The following is a 22,384-nucleotide window of genomic DNA, read 5'->3' on the forward strand; positions in this document are numbered from 1 at the left end:
TGGCTTTATTTTCCACTCAGTTTTTTTTGTTTGCTGGTATTTCACGATACTACAAATTGTACACATTATGCATATATATAAATAGATTTTCTCGTACGTCGAATCGCATATATATATAAATATATATCATCGAATGTCTCACAACCAACACCATTAATTATTCACACATACACATGTATATACATATACAATTTCTCCTACGTGTTGCCTTGGTGCCTCCGGAGCACGATGACAAGTGGTTCATGGGGGAGGTAGCGGGAAATAGTATTCTCCTTTGGGATCTATGACCTCGTCGAGCAAAAATCCGGCTATTTCCTCTTGAAGTGCTAGTATGCGCTCCGCTGGTAGGAGCTTATCCCGCACCTCTCTGAACTGTTAAGAAGAAGATCAATATGCATGTGTATTAGTTGTGTGACTAGATACCGATAATGGTGTGAATAGTGTTCTGACAAACGTACACAGTCCTGTCTATCAGATCTGCTCCTTTCGGACGCCATCATGTGAATATTCTCGCAAACGTAGAATGCACACAGATCATTCCCCAACGTCTGCTTCAGGGCCTTTACGAGAATGGAATTGAATCATATAATGATTAATCAAGCATGATAATTAATTAATGATATTGAAACAAGAATTAAAGAGATGATAGCTAGCTAGTACTACTTAATTACTTACCTTTGGTCGATGCCAAAACAACTTTTTTGCCCATTTGCCTAGAGTCACCTTGATGAACTTTGCCCATGCCCTGCCCGCCGGCAAAGAAAATTAATAAAGGGGTTATTAAATAGTTCATATCAGGAAATAACGAACTAATAATAGGCCGAGATATAGTTAATAATGATTGAAATTACCTGTTGACTATCCCCTTCACGATGGTGTAGTCTTTATCTTCTTTAAGTAGTGAGTCCAGTAATTTAACTCTTCCTTCCTCAACTTTAATGTCTAACAAGATTCAGTGCCAACTGCATGCGCACACGTTTGCATGTCTTAATTAAGCGGGCATGTGCATAAAATTAATCAACTACCATAAACCGTATACACTTAATTATTAACATCTAACTAGCTAGTAAGCAAAAACAGAAGTTGTAAGGAAGTAGTATATCTTCATTGGTATTGAGGCGCTTCAAGAACTCTAGCATGCTTTCCTCTACACCTGCTTCATAAATTGGAAGATTCCATATGTACTCATTAATGGTATTTGGGTCAATGAACCCAATGCCATAGCGTCCAGATTTTTTCATTTCATACATCTTCATCCTGCATATAATACCACAGAAAAGAATATAGTGAGGATAATTACATGTAATGATTGATCAAATTATCACTACATAGCTAGCTTGAGACTTAAATTATAGAAAGAAATCACTTATAGACAATAGCAACTGACGATAGACTTGTCGAGTGCGTCTTGATCGTATAACTGAAATAGTTCTGAATACTCAACGGCCAGAACTTTCTCATGGTAGTAATGCTCATGCTTGACATTCACCATGAGGGACTCTCGATTGGAAATCTTGGTAATGTTCATGTACCATTGATGCAATTCATACATTCTCGTTGGGAGGTTCTTGACCTTGTCTGGATGGACCAAAGGTTGGCCCCAGACATATTTCCGTTTTATTTCCGATTCTCTAAGCAGAGACATGGGCTTGATTTCGACGAGTTGTCCAACAGAGATCTTGAGCATTTCAGCCTGCATTATATGCTCCTCCCTTATTACCACATCGCCCAGCTGGGGAATGCTAAAGGTTTGCCCACAATAATATTGGGCGCGTGTACTCCTCTCATGTGTTGTTGGCACAACAAGTGGGGGGATCGCTTGCGCCGCCTGTTCTCCCAGTTGGAGAACGATTTTCCCGCATTTTTTGCCAGCTGCTTGTTGGCTCGAGCTCGAGCTCGCTTCCTTTTGTAGCCGTGCTCGATGTAGCTTCCTGATTTGGCGCTCATAGTCTGAGTCAACAGGCTTGGGAGCTGGTGCTCTAGCCATACGAATGAAGTGGTCAATCATTTTCTCAGGCACTTTCTCCTTTGGCGGGGGTGTCGGTTTCGGTCCAAAATGGGCGTCCACTTGGGCCTGCTCTATGGCTGCGTTTTGCTCCTCGGTCATGTCGTAAGGCCTCTGAGGAAGAGGAGCGAGGCTTGGATCATATTTATATCGCTTGTCTCTGCCTGTACTTCCTGTACTACCTTGACTCGTACCGCTACGCACCATAGCTGCGGCGTGTCTCTTCAGTGATTGCTGAGATGGCGGAGACGGCTGACGTGGCTGACGCTGTGCCGGACTTGAAGCAGGAGGAGTGGCCTGATGTTGTGCCGAACATGAAGGAGGAGGAGTCTGCTCACGCGTTCGGAGACTTGGAGGAGGTCGCGGACTTCGAGGAGGGCTCGACTCACGCATTCATGCACTTGGAGGAGCGAGAGTCTGCTGACTCGGTGGCAGACTTCGAGGAGGAGTCGGCTCACGTCTTCGTGGACTTGGAGGAACGGGAGTCTGCTGACTCGATGGCGGACTTCGAGGAGGAGTCGGCAGATGACGCGGTGTCGGTGGACTTGGAAAGATGATGCAATCCTTTCTCCATAGGATGATACGATGTACGGCCTCTCCCAGTGTGCGCTCGCCGTCACCTCCAGCAATGTCAAGTGCTAGCATCGAATATGGCTCCACCACTTCATCAACCATGACACAAGCATAGCCCTCTGGAATCGGGATGCAATGGAAGGTTGCTTCGGGGGTAATTGTGAAAGCAACGCCGTCCGCCGCCTTCATGGATATGTTCTTCATTTTGGAGTGTAGCTCATAGTTAGTGTTCTCTATGATGTCATCCATAGGGTATGTATCCAGCAGTTGTGTGTCGCCCCGGGCAGAACCAACGCTGCTTCTCAGCATGGATGGGACGGTGCTATCCAATGATGGACGATCATCCGCTTGCTACTGCCGCTGTTGAGACCCCCTTTCCTGGCTAAGTGAGTCGATCTGCTGCTGCTGCTACTGGAATTTGAGTGCCAAGTTCGCGTGCCTTGCTTCTAGGCCTTGAAGGCGTTCTGCGTCCTACTTCCTCTGCTCCTCCTCCAGCTTCCTCTTCTGCTCCTCCTCCATCTTCCTCTTCTTCTCCTCCTCCATCTTATTTCTTGCACGGGACCTGTAGTCGTCGTTCTAGTCCGAAAAGCCCTCATACCAGGGAATAACGCCCATGCCTCATGTTCTTCCTGGGTGCTCAGGATTTCCCAGGGCGCGCGTAAGCTCGTCGTTCTTTTTGTTGGGCGTGAACACCCCCGCTCGAGCTTCTTCTATTGCGTCAAGTATCTTTTGCTCGGCTCCTTCTAGACTTGCCTTCTACGAAACCAGGCCTGTCTTCGGGTCCAACGCCCCCCCCCATGCACATAGAACCAAGTTCTGCACCTGGGGGGCCAGCTCCTAGTAATCGGAGTGACCCCTGCATCCTCCATCTCTTGCTCAGACTTATCCCACTTAGGCATTCCCACCGCGTAGCCACCTGGACCCAGCCTATGGAACTGCATCTTTTTTGCGGTATTGGCCTTGTTTTTTATCGACCGTTCCTTAGATATTTCTGAATACTTGAATTTCACAAAATCGTCCCAGTGTTCTCTTTGCTTCTCAAGTGTTCCCGTGAATTCTGGAGTCTTCCTTTCTGCAGCGAGGTAGTGGGCCCATACAGTTTTCTTGTGGGTGTTGAATGCACTTGCCATCTTCTTAAGAGCAGCACCCTTGACTTTGTCCACATCTGCTTTAGTGAAATAATCTGGTAGGGTGAAATGTTCCATCAGAGAATCCCAAAGGTTTTTTTTGCTCTACCGTCGACCCAAGTAACACCTGGACGTTTAGTTTTTGGCTCTTTCCATTCTTGAATGGAGATCGGGAGTATGTCCTTCACAAGAACTCCGCACTGACAAGTCCACTTGTTTGCAATGTTCTTAGGCGATCGGGGTTCGCCACCAGGTTTGATGGAGTCGATGTTGTACTTTACACCGTCCTTCAACTTTTTGCCCGGGCCTCGCTTTGTCCTGCTATCTGTAGAAGCAGATTTGCTCCATCCGGAGGGCTGAAAGAAGGAAGATCGATTCGTTAATATATCTTCAAATAAAATAAAACATGTGATGATCACCAGATGCCTGCTTATATAAATATACCTCGCCGATAGTCTTTGTTATCTGAAGATCAACATTCTCTGTGTCATCATAAACATTGATTGTGTCATCATAATCAGAATTATAGTTCATGACTTCATCAGCTCGGTCATCGAGATCGAATATCTTTTCATCATCCTCTCCGGTATTGTTCAGATATTGGGAGCCGTCATCTGCTTCATTCAGATCATCTAGCCAACTAGGGCTGCGTATGATGTCGAACAATTCCTCTTCTCTGTCTCTGTTGGTATTGTCCGCCATAGCTTTTACTTAACTAATACAGAAGAAATATAGAACAATTTAGTATTCAAATTACAATGCATGGATGCAATCAATAAGGAAAAACTGAATCATACAGTACATAATATATATGCATCGTGTCGATTAATATATAATCTCGAATACATCATCGTCTCGAATAATATATATAATCTTGAATACATCGTCTCGAATATTATATATCGAATACAACACTGGCTAGGTACCTAATAAAGATCGAGTACTACAGAAGAATCTAGGGCGCCACTCGTGGTTCCTGGGGCGGGGGCGGTGGACACCCAAAGAGAAGAAACCATCACAGGATCATATCTCCGGTCATCTGCCCAAAGAACCTGCCAAGTAGTGGAGAACCTGACGTCATCCATAGCAGCCATGTAGCGATGGACGTGCTCGTCTTCCTCCTTGACACGGCGACACACCACCTCCGGCGGGGCCGGCTGCCTCTACACTGAATGTGTCCCACGCGAACGCCACCAAAGGAGATCAGGGTCGATGACGGGACCTGAGGCCGGCTTCCTCACCAAGCGGCGCGCCCCTCCAGGTAGCACCTCCCAGTGCCAGCCCGACGGAGCCCAGTCCTGGACATGGGTCCTCTGAAGCATGACGTCGTCACGAACGGGTCGACGGCAAGGATGCGGGCCGGGCATATCGTCGAGAACAAATACTATATGCCCGCAAAAAGTAACATTAATCTAACATTCTATACGCAAATTCTAACAATTTGACATTAATCTAATTCATCTAACTAAAACGAATTCTAAAATTTCTAACATTTTTGATTATATACCTAACATTTCTATAACATTTCTAATATTTCTATAACAAAAAGCGGAAAAATTGCTAACATTTCTATAAATATTTCTATAACTAAAAAACAGAAAAAAAATTATAACATTTCTATATAACTAACATTTCTAATATTTCTATAACTAAAAAACAGGAAAAATTTATAACATTTCTATATAACTAAAATTTCTAATAATATTTCTATAACTACAAAACAGAATAATTTCTAACATTTCTATAACTTAAAAACAAAAAAAATTCTATAACTAAAATTCTATAATGTGTGTGTGTAGTGTGTACATGTGTGTGTGTGGACATGGAGGCCGGGGTGAGCTCACCGGCGAGGCGACGACGGGGCGGCGACGACGGGGCGACGGGACGGGGCGGCAACGACGAGGCGACGGGACGGGGCGACGACGACGGGGCGACGGGACGGGGCGGCGACGACGGGACGGGCCGGCGATGACGGGGCGGGGCGCGACGACGGGGACGACGGGGACGGGGACGGCCGGGGGGGCGACGAGGGGCGAGGACGACCGGGGCAGCGATGGCGTCGATCGGGGAAGGCGGCGCGTGTCGTCGACGGAGAGAAGAAACAAATAGGGAAACTGAATTTTTTGCAAGTGTTGTATATATAGGATGGACCTTTAGTACCGGTTGGAGCCACCAACCGGTACTAAAGGTCTGTTTTGGCTAGGCCAAGCGGCGGGAAACGCCCACCTTTAGTACTGGGTCGTAGCACCAACCGGTACTAAAGACCCCCTCTTTAGTACCGGTTGCAGCCACCACCCGGTACTAAAGGGGGTGCGCTGGCGCGGTGCAGTGCGGCAAGTTTAGTCCCACCTCGCTAGTCGAGGGGCTACCGCACTGGTTTATAAGCCCCAGTACGGTAGCTCTCTCGAGCTCCTCTCCTAAGCAGGCCTACTAGGCCTACCTGTATTCGGTACTGCCCTGTGGGCCTATTGGGCCTTTGCGGGCCTGCATCCTTGCCCAACAGAAGGTTGTGTTTCTAGTCGTATGCAGGCCCCTTTGGCCCAGTAGGCGGGCCTTTTTATTTTCTTCATTTTTTTTTGCTTTATTTATTTTTGTTTTATTTATTTTTGAGTTGTTTTTTTGCTGTATTTAGAGTTTCTTTCTGAATATTTTTGCTTTAGGTACAAAAAATAACAAACTTTCTGTTAGTGCCGGTAGTTTTCAAATTTGAATAGTTTAAATTTTGAATTATTTGTGTGAATCACTAGTTTGTGAATAACTTAACTTTGAAAAAAAACAGTGATTATTTTTTCTTATGTTTAATATTATTGTGTTTTATCATTATATTCAATTTGGTAATGCTTAGGTTATTTAAAAAATGAAATGCCTTTGTAACAGATGAGTTTTCGTCCGAAACCCTGATACTTCGAAAGAGATTGTCCATTTTGTACACGAAGTGCATCCAATTTTTTGCCGTAACCCTTTCTACTTTTTTGCACATGCTTTGTGGGTGAAATTATGATACCATGCCAACTTTCAACCTTTTCTGAGTTCATTTTAAATGCTTTTCAATTCTAGGGTCATTTAGCTGGAAAAAATTAGTAAATGCATGAAAGAATTTGTTTGCACATAAAATTTCTTTGCGTTTAAAATGCCAAAACACATAACTACCCTAACTATTACAGAGATTCCCTCCTGGGTGTGAAACACAGAAGAAAGTGGTGATAGTGAAGCCGATCACATCCCGGATCTTTGGGTGTGAAACTTTTTCTTCACGTGTGTCCCTTTGCATCGTAGCCATGGAAAATCTTCATCATTTAACTGGATGCTCGGGTCAATATTCAGTGTGAATGGAGCAATTTCATCAAACTTTTCATAATCTTCTGACATGTTTGTCTTGTCATCCACTCCCACGATGTTTCTTTTCCCTGAAAGAACTATGTGGCGCTTTGGCTCGTCGTATGATCCATTCGCTTCCTTATCTTTTCTTTTTCTCGGCCTGGTAGACATGTCTTTCACATAAAAAACATGTGCCACATCATTGGCTAGGACGAATGGTTCTTCTGCATACGCAAGATTGTTGAGATCCACTGTTGTCATTCCGTACTGCGGGTCTTCCGTTACCCTGCCTCGTGTCATATTGACCCATTTGCACCGAAACAAAGGGACCTTCAAACCACCTCCATAGTTAAGTTCCCATATGTCCTCTATGTAACCATAATATGTTTCCTTTCCCGTGTTGGTTGTTGCATAAAAGCGGACACCACTATTTTGGTTGGTGCTCTTCTTATCTTGGGCGATCGTGTAAAATGTATTCCCATTTATCTGGTACCCTTTGAAAGTCATTATATTCGAAGATGGTAACTGGGATAGCGAGTACAGGTCATCTTCAATATCGCCATCATGCATGGCACGTTTCTGCAACCAACCGGCGAAAGTCCTCGTTTGTTCACGTGTAATCCAGTCGTCAGACTTCTCCGGGTGTTTGGAGTGTAGAAAATTCTTGTGTTCCTCCATATACGGAGCCACCAAGGCGGAATTCTGTAGAACTGTGTAGTGTGCTTCAGTGAGAGAATGCCCGTCCATACATATTATTTGATCCCCTCCTAGCGTGCCTTTTCCATCCAGTCTTCCCTTATGCCGCGATTCAGGAACACCAATCGGCTTAAGGTCAGGAATAAAGTCAATACAAAACTCAATGACCTCCTCATTTTCATGGCCCTTCGCGATGCTTCCTTCTGGCCTAGCACGGTTATGAACATATTTCTTCAAGACTCCCATGAACCTCTTAAAGGGGAACATATTGTGTAGAAATACAGGACCCAAAACGTTAATCTCTTCGCAAAGGTGAACTAGGATGTGCGTCATGATGTTGAAGAAGGATGGTGGGAACACCAACTCGAAACTGACAAGACATTGCACCAAATCATTCTGTAACCTTGGTATGATTTCTGGATCGATTACCTTCTGAGAGATGGCATTGAGGAATGCACATAGCTTCACAATGGCTAATCAAACGTTTTTCGGTAGAAGCCCCCTCAATGCAACCAGAAGCAGTTGCATCATAATCACGTGGCAGTCATGAGACTTTAGGTTCTGGAACTTTTCTCTGCCATATTTATTATTCCCTTTATATTCGATGAGAAGCCAGATGGTACCTTCATGCTGAGCACGCATTCAAAGAAGATTTCCTTCTCTTCTTTGGTAAGAGCATAGCTGGCCTGACCCTGATGTATGCCGTCTTTTCCGTGCATATGTTGCTGGTCCTCTCGAGCCTCTGGTGTATCTTTTGTCTTCCCATACACGCCCCAGAAGCCAAGCAGGGTCACGCAAAGATTCTTCGTCACGTGCATCACGTCGATTGCAGAGCGGAACTCTAGGTCTTTCCAGTAGGGCAGGTCCCAAAATATAGATTTCTTCTTCCACATGGGCGCGCGTCTGTCAGCGTCCTTCGGAATAGGTTGTCCGCCAGGACCCTTTCCAAAGATTACCTTCAAATCCTTGACCATATCATGTACATCAGCACCAGTACGGTGGTGAGGCTTCGTCCGGTGATCCACCTCACCTTTGAAATGCTTGCCTTTCTTTCTTACGGGATGCCTGCTCGGAAGAAATCGACGATGTCACAGGTACACATTCTTCCTATAACTCTCCAAATATATATTATCGGTATCATCCAAACAGTGCGTGCATCCACGGTATCCCTTGTTTGTCTGTCCTGAAAGGTTACTAAGAGCAGGCCAATCATTGATGGTCACGAACAGCAACGCTTTTAGGTTAAATTCTTCCTGTTTGTGCTCATCCCACGCACGTACACCTGTTCCATTCCACAGCTATAATAGTTCTTCAACTAATGGCCTTAGGTACACATCAATGTCGTTGCCGGGTTGCTTAGGGCCTTGGATGAGCACTGGCATCATAATGAACTTGCGCTTCATGCACAACCAAGGAGGAAGGTTATACAAACATAGAGTCACAGACCACGTGCTATGGTTGCTGCTCTGTTCCCCAAAAGGATTAATGCCATCTGCGCTTAGACCAAACCATACGTTCCTTGGGTCACCTGCAAACTCCTCCGTGTACTTTCTCTCGATTTTTCTCCACTACGAACCGTCAGCGGGTACTCTCAACTTTCCGTCTTTCTTACGGTCTTCTCTATGCCACTGCATCGCCTTCGCATGCTCTTTGTTTTGGAACAAACGTTTCAACCGTGGTATTATAGGAGCATACCACATCACCTTGGCAGGAATCTTCTTCCTGGGGCACTCGCCCTGGATATCACCAGGGTCATCGTGACTGATCTTATAACGCAATGCACCGCATATCGGGCAAGTGTTCAAATCCTCGTATGCACCACACTAGAGGATGCAGTCATTAGGGCATGCATGTATCATCTGCACCTCTAACCCTAGAGGGCAGACAGCCTTCTTTGCTTCATTCGTACTCTCGGGCAATTTGTTGTCCTTTGGAAGCATATTCTTTATCATTACCAGCAACTTTCCAAATCCCTTATCAGATACACCATTCTCTGCCTTCCATTGCAGCAATTCCAATGTGGTGCCCAACTTTTTTTTGTCAGCTTCGCAATTAGGGTACAACAATTTCCTTGTGATCCTCTAACATGCGCTGCAACTTCTTCCTCTCCAAATCACTTGCGCAGTTTCTCTTTGCATCGGCAATGGCCCGACCTAGATCATCAGCAGACTCATCTGATGCCTCTTCTTTAGCTTCTTCCCGCATTGCCGGCTCAGCTTCTTCCTCCATTGTTGTATCATCGTATTCAGGGAACCCATGGCCAGGATAGATGTCGTCGTCCTCTTTTTCTTCATTGTCTTCCATCATAACCCCTCTTTCTCCGTGCTTGGTCCAAACATTATAGTGGGGCATGAAACCGGACTCAAATAGGTGGACGTGAATGGTTCTTGACATACAGTAATTGTGACCATTCTTACAGCCAGCACATGGACGAGGCATAAAACCATCCGCCCGCTTGTTTGCCTCAGCGGCAAGCAGAAAAGTATGCACGCCATTAATGAACCCGGGAGAGCATCGGTCATCATACATCCATTGTCGGCTCATATCTTCATTATACACAACACCGAATAGACAAATTAATACAAGTTCATACATAAAGTTCATATACAACACTTAATTAAATGCAACATACAAACAACTCTATAGCTAAAGAATTTAAATGCAACAATAAATGCGATCAAGATCGCAACTAAGGTAACAATTGGTCCAACAGCATAGTGATACCAAGCCACACTATCAATGGCATATTTTCTAATCTTTCTAACCTTCAACCGCATTTTCTCCATCTTGATCTTGTGATCATCGACGACATCGGCAACATGCAACTCCAATTCCATCTTCTCCCCCACAATTCTTTTCAATTTTTCTTTCAAATACTCGTTTTCTCTTTCAACTAAATTTAACCTCTCGACAATAGGGTCGGTTGGAATTTTCGGTTCACATACCTCCTAGATAAAAATATCTATGTCAACTTGATTGGCATAATTTGTCATAAACACAAAATGCAACAACTAGTTTTAAAAGAGAATATACCACATCTGAATCATAACAAGGACGAGGGCCGACGGGGACGGATATCAAAACCATGGCACTATGTATAACAAACAACATACGAGTAAGATAATTATACGAGTAACTATATATCCAAATCACACAAACATCAATTTGGTAATGCAAAACATTCATGAACAAGAGCCTCACCACAAGGTGGTGCCGGAGATGGGACGGTGCGGGCGATCGGCGGTGGTTACGACGGAGATTTAGAAGGCACTAAGTAAACCACACCTACATATGCAAACTAAGTGTTATTTTTGACCTCAAATTGCATATAAATCAAATACTAGCACATATAATTCCTCCCAAATTACTAAACTCACAAATGAATCACTATACAAAGCATTGCAAGAGCTAATCTAGCAATGAGAGATGAAAGGACAAAGTTTCTAACCTTTGTGATCATTTGAATGGATGGGGGCCTTCAAATCTTGACAAATTTTGGGCAACATTTGTGATGAGCTCGAGGAAGAGAGGGGAAGAACAGAGGAAGTGAGGGGAAAGGGGAAGAACAGAGGAGCTCGGGTGGACGAAGGGTTTATGTACGACGACCATTAGTACCGGTTCGTGCCACGAACTGGTACTAAAGGTGCTGGGGGGGGGGGCAGACTGACAACATCCTGCCACCACTCTCTTTAGTACCGGTTCGTGGCAGGAACCGATACTAAAGGTTCGCCACGAACTGGTACTAATGACAGCGGTCGGCTAGCCGTTGGAACCGGCACTAATGTACACATTAGTGCCGGCTCAAAAACAAACCGGCACTAATGTGTCTCACATTAGGTCCTTTTTCTACTAGTGAATATAAACTCTATAATTATGAATATGGAAATATAATAATACAAATATTATTGCCTCTAGGGCATATTTCCAACATCTTGCATCTAGGAGAATGTGATGGTTAAATATACTGCAAGTTATATTTTAGAAAATCATATAAATTATTTGCATGCTCATAGTTATGAACACTTTTCTCGATGGAGAGTAACCATTATACTTCCTTCTGGCCAAATTTGGTGTCTTATGTAATAGTGTAACCATATAAATCATGTGTATAAGCACTTTTCTAGATGGAGAGTAACCATTATACTTCCTCCTGCCCAAATTTGGTGTCTTATGTAATAGTGTTCCACTTTGTTGTTTATATGGAGCCTACCGCTGGTAGCTGTAAATTAGATATAATAATAATCAGTTTCCTTGCTATCTGTGTTTCCTTATAGGATATCCTATAGATTTTATCTATTTTTGGTTAGAGCACATGAAATCAAGTTAGAGGTAATCAATTTTCTATGTTCACCTAATTTTTGCTATAAACAATGTATTGCCTCCGTTTCATTTGCAGGATACCCAAACTAGAGGTAGCATTTTTTATGGCTTCTAAATTCTGTACAACATATTCTCATGTGTAAGTACTAGACTTTTTTGTTCATTGCTAAATTGTTTTTAAGGGGGGGTTCATGCGATGCTTTTGGTGGAGACACTAAACCATCTGATGTTCATGCACACAATTTCTATTCAAACTTTCAAAGTGATTGTTTTCTTTATGTGTGTCCAACAGTTGTTTGGTTGCATTCTATATAAAACTTGCTGTTAATTTTCACCACCTACACTTTTTTATTTAAAACTTATTAATATTAATGTCTTGAAGTGGAACACGTGGTAAAGAAGTCAAAGTTCAATAAGAAATTATACACATGACGGTTCCTGGACATAAGTGATGTCGAGAAAAGAGGTAGAGGGTTGCACGTGAGTTACCAAGGAGGAGAACAGAGGAGCAAGTAGAAATATAATGATGTTTACGGAATAATTAAAGATAAAATTGTTGTTGAACTCTTTGATATATATATTCTCATTGCAATGCATTGCAGTAATGTTGTGAAATAAGGCATTGATAAACTTGGCCACTATGGTTGCCTTAGATTCTCTGCATCATTTCTAAGTACATTTTTTGTCCTTCCTTAGTGCACATATCATTTATTTTCACAAGATTTTATCTTACAAGACATCAAAAGCGCAAATCAGAGTTGAAGGAAAGCATGTTCTAGCTGATGTTTGGCGGATTTTTTTATGAAGTGCAAATATCTTACATCACATCATAAGTGCAATAGCTAGTTCTTATTTTTATTAAGCAATCTTTGATGAAAATAAAATTTTAATTTGTTGGAAGCACTTTATCGACACGCTTAAAACAATTCTCAAATTGCACGAAACATATTTGTGACATTATCTCTAACTAAAGACTAAATCAACCTCAATTTTGTTTTGTAACAAATCGAAGCAATCTCCTACCCTACCAGAAAATAAAATATATACAACATTGAAGCGATTGCTGGTTGCCATGGAAGCATTTTCAATGATTAGTCCAAACAAAAAAATAACCATATAGAAGCAATATTTAGTTGCCATAGAAGTAATTTGACCAGAAAAGGTATTTTTACCATCCACAAAAAGGATGTGAAAAAACCTAGGAAGCAAAATAAAGTTCCTGAAGCAAGGACTATCAGGATTCGAAACAAAAATATATTTGCATACAGAAGAAAATTACATCTATGATATCTCTACTCTTAAATGGGTGTTGGTTCCGTCACCTCCCCTCACTCTTGGTTTTTCCCTCCCTACGTTCCCCTCTCCTCTTTTGTTTCCCATTGTTTTTGGTATCCCCAACCGATGCCGCACAAAATAAAAACCAACATAAATATAGTAAATTGGAATATTATAAACCAAATCAATACTTTTCCAAAACAATGTCCTGCATTAACTCTATCAAATCAAATCAATTTTACCATAATTTTAACTAAATCAAATCTTTCCTTGACTTCTCTTATCCTAACAAAATCAAATTAAATGTTATCAAAATCTAGACTATGGTGGATGTAAGGTACATGTCGGACAAGATTGATGTTGAACCAGTAGAATATGTATGCCCCCATTGTAACGCACGGGATCTAGGCATGACACATTGCTCGCATTGCAGCTGCCTTGCGTCTGAACTCCCTGAAGGAGGAGAGGGAGGAGCAGGAAGCAGTGTCGGAGTAGGAGGTGAAAAATAGGTGTGTTGGATACATTTTTGTGGCCACCTGGGGTTTTCCTCGTGCAACTGGAAGGACCATAGCCCTCACCCGTCAACGGAGAAGATGTCAGTGGATGAATGGTGGTAGTGGACAAAGTTGGGAGGAGATGCAATGGGAGAGAGAGAGGTGGGGAGAGGGGAAAAGGGTGATAGTTAATGAGGTCAGGGGGGCAATGATTGCAATGACTAGGGCGAAGGTACTAGACACTAAATTTGTATTGGAATAAATTTCTTAAACACATAGTTTTTGTGCCAATGATGTATAATGTGTTGGTCAACTTGATGATCTAGGAACATGTGCATGCCCCATGCACCCATCTAGAGGGAGTAGTTATCTTTTCCTCTTGCATTTGTTAATTTAGGGATTCCCTTTAAGATACACACGTTAGACATATTTTTCCAAACACAACAACGTAGCTACTCATTGAATAACTTACCATGTGTTGGTATTCATCGTTATAAATAACACCTAGAAATTCTTGTTCATCACTAATCTGTATCAATATGTGTTGTATTCCCTTTCAGAGAAGTGAACTTTGAAAACCCTCCTCATTCCGAACAATGAAAATTTTGAGTTTGAAAGAACAAACTTGGTACGACAAATGGAAAGACTTGGAGAAAAAAGGGGTGTATTTGGAGCCAGATGGAAACATCGGCAGATTTGGAGTAGGGTGATGACGAATCAAATTAGAATCACAAAGATCAAAAGAGCTGAACTGGAAGAAGAGATGGAATGACAATGATGCAACCTTGTTGTGTAATGTTGGATGTATATTTGAGGTTCATAGGAAACGAAGTATTAGTGAGATAAAGTGAAGGAGACACATCTTAGGTGGAGATGGAAGCAGAGCCTAGAGACAAAAGGAGCATTATTAGTTTGTGAATGAACATGTGGTGGAAAGAATATTTCCATATTCATATGCCCCATTTTCTTATTATTAGTACTAAGGTAAGGTGCCTTGTATCTCATCATTTGTTGATGATGTACTATGTTGCACGACATACGTAATAGAGTGAGACAACAAAACAACAACATAGAAGTCTACATGTATAGTCAAGGGGCAATAGATTGAGAGGATTATTGATTTATGGACAAAGATGGTGAGGGTGGACAAGTTCAACGGAGAAGAGAGGCTAGAGGGATGCATGGCATTTGTTGAAATAGACAGAAGATACTTGCGTTTGTGTTGTGGTTGAACATTGTGTGCAATGTACTCTTTCATGGGGAGTAAAATGAGCATTGTTTGTAAATTTATTTGTTGGCCCCTGTCAATGCACGGGAATTTTACTAGTAAGAGTAGAGATTGAATAAATACAACGTGATTTCCTGGAGTGTGCCTAAGTGGGGGTGGGGGGGGGGGGGCAAATGCCCCCTGTCGACCCCATAATAGCAGGGGCTCACGCGAACCAACCTGTGATTGAATATTTAGAGGGACAGGGGTATCCCCAGTCCACCAGGGTTCAAGTCCTGGTGTGGGTAGGGTGTGCGTATATGCGTTCATAAGGATGAATATATGCGTGTATGTATGAGCGCTCACGTCTGTACTGGTGTTAAAAAAAATAGCAGGGGCTCGCGCTCTCCCGGTACATTGTGTAGTTTCCTCGTGGAACGGTGAGCCACTCTTCTTTATGCCCCCTTTTCTTCCCTTGAGCGCTTGTTCTTTATATAGACACTTTCTACTCCAGTCGTTGCTGATTCCTTCTATCCTTCCAGCTCCAACCCGGCCGGGCAAGACCGCCAGCCAGACGACAGGTGGTGGTGGTGCAGAGAGCTGCTCCGCACCTGGTCCATACGCTTGTGCTCCTCAGACAGTAGGAAAAGGGACCAGTAAAATCCCAGATTAGAGCACATATGTAGCACACTTTGATTTTTTGCAAAAATCATATAGAGGTTGTTTTCTTTCCATGTTTCAGAAAGTAGAAACTTGAGGGGTACAGATAGCGCAAAAAAATGAGATGATATATAACAAGAAAAATGCCACATGGCTACATGAACAACTTCGTCATGGCTAAAAAAACTATGTAAAATCATGATTTTTCTCCCTAACATGCATGAAAAATCTTTGAAAACAGGCCTAATATTTGTAGAGCATGGCAATGATTTTTCATGTGCAAGATTTTGCCGGGGAAAAATAGATAGTGGACTACAGAAAAATCCATATATTTTTGTTAAGCTTTCTATGCATTGGCATATTCACTTTTTTTAAAAAAAGGAGTTATAATGAAAACAAGGTTTTCCATGGACTAAATAATAAAAGGTACCATTGTCTAATTGAATAAGTTTGTCGTGGTCTAAAGAGAATTTCCCGTGTGAATGGGTAAAAACCAAATTGCCATGATTATGAAAATAAATTTGCCGTTCTATGAAAATAAAGTTGCCATGTCTTTGAAAATAAAAATGTGATAGTCTAGGAAATAAATTTAGCATGGTCAGGAAGAAACTAAGTTGCCATGGTTATGAAAATAAATTTTCTGTATATTTGAAAGTAAACTTGCCATGGTCTAGCAATGCAAAATTGGCATAGTATATGAAATTAGAAACGACCTCTAAATCCATGGCAAATGTAGAAAAAATGGCATAGAAAGTTTAGAATTTTTGTGGTTCCAGAATCTTTGACTTTTTTATTTATAAAAAACATGTCAAAAAATATTCTAAAAACATTTCTGATAATGCTCACATGGCGATCATTCATAATTGTCTTGGCGGAAAATTATGTTTCGGTAATTGCCATGAAAAATAGAAAATGCACAGTATAAAACATAAAATTATAGTAGAAGAAATTTCCATGGCATGTGCATGCTAAAATTTGCCATGGGATTCTAATTAATTTTTCCATGTTTGGTATAAGAAGATTGCCATCAATGTAAAAGGACAGAAAGTATGAACAAAAATTTCCATGATAGATGCATACTAAAAATTGCCATGGTATTTTAGTTAGAATTGCATGTTTTTTGTAAGAGTTTTGCCATGAATGTGAAATAACACCAAAATCGTCATTGCAGACGCAAATTAAAAATGGGATTTTTATTGCAATTGCCATGCTTTGTATAAGAAATTTGCCATGTATGTTAAATAATTTTGTTCATCTAAAAATGGAACTTTTTTTTGTTCCGCTAGTGGTGCCAACGGTAGAAAGTGCTATGGCAAATGGATACTAAATTTTTCACAATTTATTTATTTTTCCATAGTTTGCATATTTTTTCGCAATGTGATTAAAAAACAACCATATTCCATGTTAAACGTTAAGGGAAAATTGCCATGATTGTATACTTTTTTTTCTTGTACATTTGCCATGTGAGTAAAAACACACATCTTCAATAATATAGGACATCGCTTCAAGTTGTACTTGATGAGTATAGCACATGACACTATGAACGTGGACAGAGGCTTAGTAGTGGTATACCAACGATAACTAGAGTAGGAGACTTGCGGGGACTAGAGACTTGAGGTTGGATAGTAGCTTTAAATGAACAACAACTAAAAACAGGTTATTGCTACAAATGATTAGTCAAAAAAGGTACTAGAGAACATCAAACTGAATTCATCCCAAAACATATAAGAGTTGATGCCTTTGCAGCCGCAAAAAAGGTACTTTTGATGATTCAAAAATAACAGAGAAAGTAGGAGAAGGAGGCATGCCGATTTCCTCTTGATGCCATGAATCTCACTGTTAAGTATTATGTTTAGTTAGGAAATACGAGATAGACTAGGATAAGTTTTGGCTTGTCTTGTACTCCAAATTGATCATATATATATATATATATATATATATATATATATATATATATATATATATATATATATATATATGTCCATGTGCTCAAGCAATGCAACAACTATCCACCAAATCCCTCTCTCTCTCTCTCTTCTAACATGGTATCAGCCTAACCGATCTAAGCCTAGTCGCCGCCCACAGCTTTCGCCCTGCGCGCCGCCCCTGGGGCGGTCGGCCTCCATGACCACCGTCATGGGCCGCGCCACCCGTACCTAGGGTTCGTCTGTCGGTCGCGTTGACCAACTGTCCTAAAGAGTCGTTTTTCCAATCAGTTGATCGGGGTTTTCTTTCTCGCCGGTCGTTTTGACCGACGTTTACTTTTTGGTTTTCCGATCTAAGATCGGTTTGCGTCGCCCGCCGCTGCCGTCGACCCTGGGCACTTCTACTCTGACTTCGGTGTCGATTATACCGGCCTCTTCTCCGACAACGCCGGCCTTGCGTGATGCGGCGGCCCATAGAGGCTCTCGTCTGCGCATCCGTCTGTGCCCGTTGGTCTGCGCGGTTGTCATCGCCTTGATCTGATCCGGACTACTCCACCGACCCTAATCCATACAGCTCGGTTGTATCACGCTGCTTCACGACGCGTCCTACCGGTGCAATGCGTTGGACATGGTGCCACGCAGCGTCGCCACCTCATCTGTCGTCCGCTAGTGCTGCACCTGTCTGGTGCGGAGCTCATCGCTCATATGGGTGCATGACACCCCCGTGCTGGCCATTGGCACTTGGTGCACCCGGTTGCACCTCGTTGGCACTAGCACGTGCGATCAGCATCTGTGTGCTGCGTGTGTATCCGGTGGCTCACGTTCTGTCACGTCCAGACGTGCCACCTACTCCGAGCAGCTACCTCGACTTTGCGGACGTTTGGACTGATCATCCGAGCGTACGTGATCCGCTTCATCCGCACCACGACCGACCTGATCAGTTGGTTGCTCGTGCCTTCATACCTCTTGTGAAGATTGTCGTCGACTAGAGCGCCCCTACACCGATCAAGCATCGGGCTGCCGCTGCGTCGCTCTCTTGAGCCGCAGCGTCGTCGCCCCGTAATTTTTCTCCCGGATGCACCGACCTGCGTCACCGTTGCGTCACCCTTCGGGCTGTAGTGTCGCAGCCCGCGGTCCACGGCTGCCCCGAGGCCGTCCATTCCAGATCATTCCCGTGACTGCAACAACCCTCGCGCCGTCGCTACGTCGCCCCGTCAGGCCATAGCAAGTGTGGCACGCGGTCCACGTTGACGTCCCGAAACCATTCCCGCGGTTGCACCGACCGGGGTTTCGCCGCTGCGCCGCCCCTTTGGGTCATCGCGCCGTGGTCTGCGGTCCCCGCCGCCGCCCCGAGGACTTCCCGCTGTCGCCCCGACCCGCCTGCTGCCGCTGTGTTGCCTCTTCAAGCTATAGCGCCGCGGCCCGTGGTCCACTCCGCCGTCCCCGTGCGTTGACTTTCCGTGGTTTGCGTCGCGCAGCCTTCCTTGGCGCCGGAACGCCACCGTCCGCGCCCGTCTTTGTCATGCTGACGGGTTCCTCGCCTACTTTGAGCATCGCCGCTGCGCTCTTAACCTAGCCGCCACCGCCGTCGTCAGGCCGCAGCAACCACTCTTCTTTAGTCGGCGCCGCCGCTACCCTCGTAGCCGCCACCCCCCGACCACCTCGTTCGCCTTCGTCCAACACCAGCCCATCGCCAGCATCGCCGATATCTACCCCAACCACTTCATCTACTCCGATTACCGCAGGCGACGTTGGCCCCGCGTCGATTGGTGCTGCAGCCGTCGTCGAGTTCTTCTCTGCTGGCCCCTCCGACTTCTCCGACATGGCATATAGCTCGTGCAGGTCCCTCATCTACGCATGCCCGGTACTGGCAACATCGATGCGTGCCTTCGTCCACGACGTGTCCCCGGGCCTGGCAAGCCTGGAGCGGTGCTTCGTCAACTTCGTCTTCGTTCGTGTACCCATGCCCAGTGCTGGCAACACTGACGTGTGCCTTCTTCTACGATGTGTCCCCAGGTTTGGCAAACTCGGCGCCACGCCTCGTCAACATCGTCTTCTTCTCGGCGCACCACGAATTCGCCACCACTGCGCCCATGACTAACTTGGTGCCTCCTTGCGCTCGCGGCTCCAGGCGACTTCCTCGACACCGGCTACCCTGACTCGACATCGACCATGGTGTTCTTCGCACGGTAACCTCGACCACGGCTATGTAAGACTTAGGGTTTTGGGAAACTGCACGACACCCGTTAAGGGTGTGGCTATCTCATATATATAAGGGGTACACCAATGTGTACGATACAATATACAAGACATATACAGAAGCTATATGTAAATACAGTCTAACACCCTCCCTCAATCTTAACTATGCCCTGAAGTACAAAGTATGTTAAGATTGCGCCTGCAGCCTACAAACTGAGGTTGTGGAAGAGGCTTCGTGAAAATGTCAGCAAGTTGATCTTTGGAGGAGATGAACTTGATGTGGAGTAGCTTCTGTGCAACACGTTCCCGTACAAAATGATAGTCAACTTCTATGTGCTTTGTCCGAGCATGAAACACTGGATTAGATGAGAGATATGTAGCTCCAATATTATCACACCAAAGGACAGGCGGCTGAGTTTGAGGAACTCCCAACTCTCTCAATAAGGACTGTACCCATATGATCTCAGCTGTAGCATTTGCAACGGCTTTATATTCTGCTTCAGTGCTACTCCTGGACACTGTAGCTTGTTTGCGACCAGCCCAGGCGATCAAGTTAGGACCAAAGAAGACAGCATGTCCCCCCGTGGATCACCTGTCATCTGGATTACCAGCCCAGTCAGCATCTGAAAAAGCAGAAAGCGTAGGAGACGGTGTTGGCTGAAGGAGCAGACCATATGAGGCAGTAAAGCAAACATAACGAAGAATCCGCTTCACTGCTGTCCAATGAGAAGTCCGAGGAGCATGAAGAAATTGGAAGACACGATTGACTGCATATGAGAGATCTGGCCGAGTGATAGTTAAATACTGCAGACCACCAACAACGCTACGATACTCAGTGGCGTCATCAGAGGTGAGAGGATCTCCATCAAACGCAGACAGACGATCAGTAGCAGACATAGGAGTCATGACATGTTTGCATTTAAGCATACCTGCCCGTCGCAACAAGTCCATCGAATACTTATGCTGTGTGAGTGTCAAGCCAGCAGAAGAACGTGAAACTTCCAGCCCAAGGAAGTAATGCAACGTTCCTAAATCCTTCACCGCAAAATCTCCACTCAAGGAAGATATCAGACGGTCAGCAGCAGCATCCGAGGAGCTAATGAGGATGATGTCATCAACATATACCAGAAGATACATCGTCACCTGAGGTCGATGCAGAAGGAAGAGCGAGGTGTCAGCAGTAGAGGGAACAAAACCAAGTGACCGAAGAACAGAGCCCAATCTGGCATGCCAAGCACGAGGAGCCTGCTTCAACCCATAGAGCGCCTTGACCAGGCGACACAGATGATGAGGACGAGCAGGATCAACAAAACCAGGGGGCTGACGCATGTAAACCTCCTCATCCAGAACACCATGAAGAAAGGCATTCTGAACATCCAGCTGACGAAGAAACCAGCCCCGAGTAACAGCCAAGGACAACAGAAGTCGAATAGTTGTTGGTTTGATCACCGGACTGAACGTATCCTCATAGTCAAGACCATACCTTTGCTTGAACCCTTTCGCCACTAACCGTGCCTTATAGCGTTCAATAGAACCATCAGCATGCTTCTTAACCTTGAAGACCCACTTGGAATCAATGACATTGACACCAGAGACCGGAGGAACAAGCTGCCAAGTACCATTTGTCAACAATGCCTGATACTCTTGCTCCATAGCTTGACGCCAATGAGGAATCCCGAGAGCAACCTGGAAGTGACGCGGTTCAGCCGAAGGATCTTCCTTGACATGAGCAACACATGCCGCAAGCCAGGCGACCGTCCCATCTGTGCGTTGCTTGGGACACACAATACCGGATCGACTGCGAGTATGTGGTCGAAGAGGAACGGCCACAGGTGGTGCAACCAGTGGCAACGGCCCCGGCGATGAAGAAGTATCCGACGCAGCCGGTGACAATGCAGCGGCGGCAGGCGAGGACGAGGCCGACCCAGGCGAGGCCGACCCTGGCGACAGACTCGACTGGATGGGCGAGTCAGTCGGCTCAAGGCCAACCGAGGCGCGGCAGCCCAGCCCAGGCGAGCTCACCGGCTCAGGAGAGGCCGGCCCAGATGGGAGCACCAGCTCGGGGGAGGCCGGCCCCGATGGAATCACCGGCTCGGGGGAGGCCGACGCAGGGGAGACCAGCCCGGGCAAGGCCGGCCCAGGCGGAACCGACCCAGCCTCAGAAGAGGCCGGCACAGACGGAGCCGACGCTGAGGCGCCCAGTCCAGGCATGCATGGCGCATGCACAAGGCCATTCGCCACGTCGGGTGCAGTTGATGGCTCCGGCTCCTCGAGCAACTCCAGGCGAACTCCACGACCCGTTCCTGCAGCATGATTAGGCAACAACGCAGGAGAATATGCAATATCAACAAATTGAGCAGGCAGTGGAGAGGTGGATTGCAAGGAGGAGGCTGGAGGGGTGGGAGTTATGGACAAAGACGAGAACAGGAATACACTCTCGTCAAACACAACATCACGCGAGATGTAGACACGGTTGGATGGAATATGAAGATACTTGTACCCTTTGTGAAGAGAGCTATACCCAAGAAATACACAAAGTTTGGACCGAAACTCGAGCTTGTGCTTATTATAAGGACGAAGATGAG

The sequence above is a fragment of the Triticum dicoccoides genome, chromosome 4A (genome assembly GCF_002162155.2).
Source record: "Triticum dicoccoides isolate Atlit2015 ecotype Zavitan chromosome 4A, WEW_v2.0, whole genome shotgun sequence".
NCBI classification, from domain to species: domain Eukaryota; kingdom Viridiplantae; phylum Streptophyta; class Magnoliopsida; order Poales; family Poaceae; genus Triticum; species Triticum dicoccoides.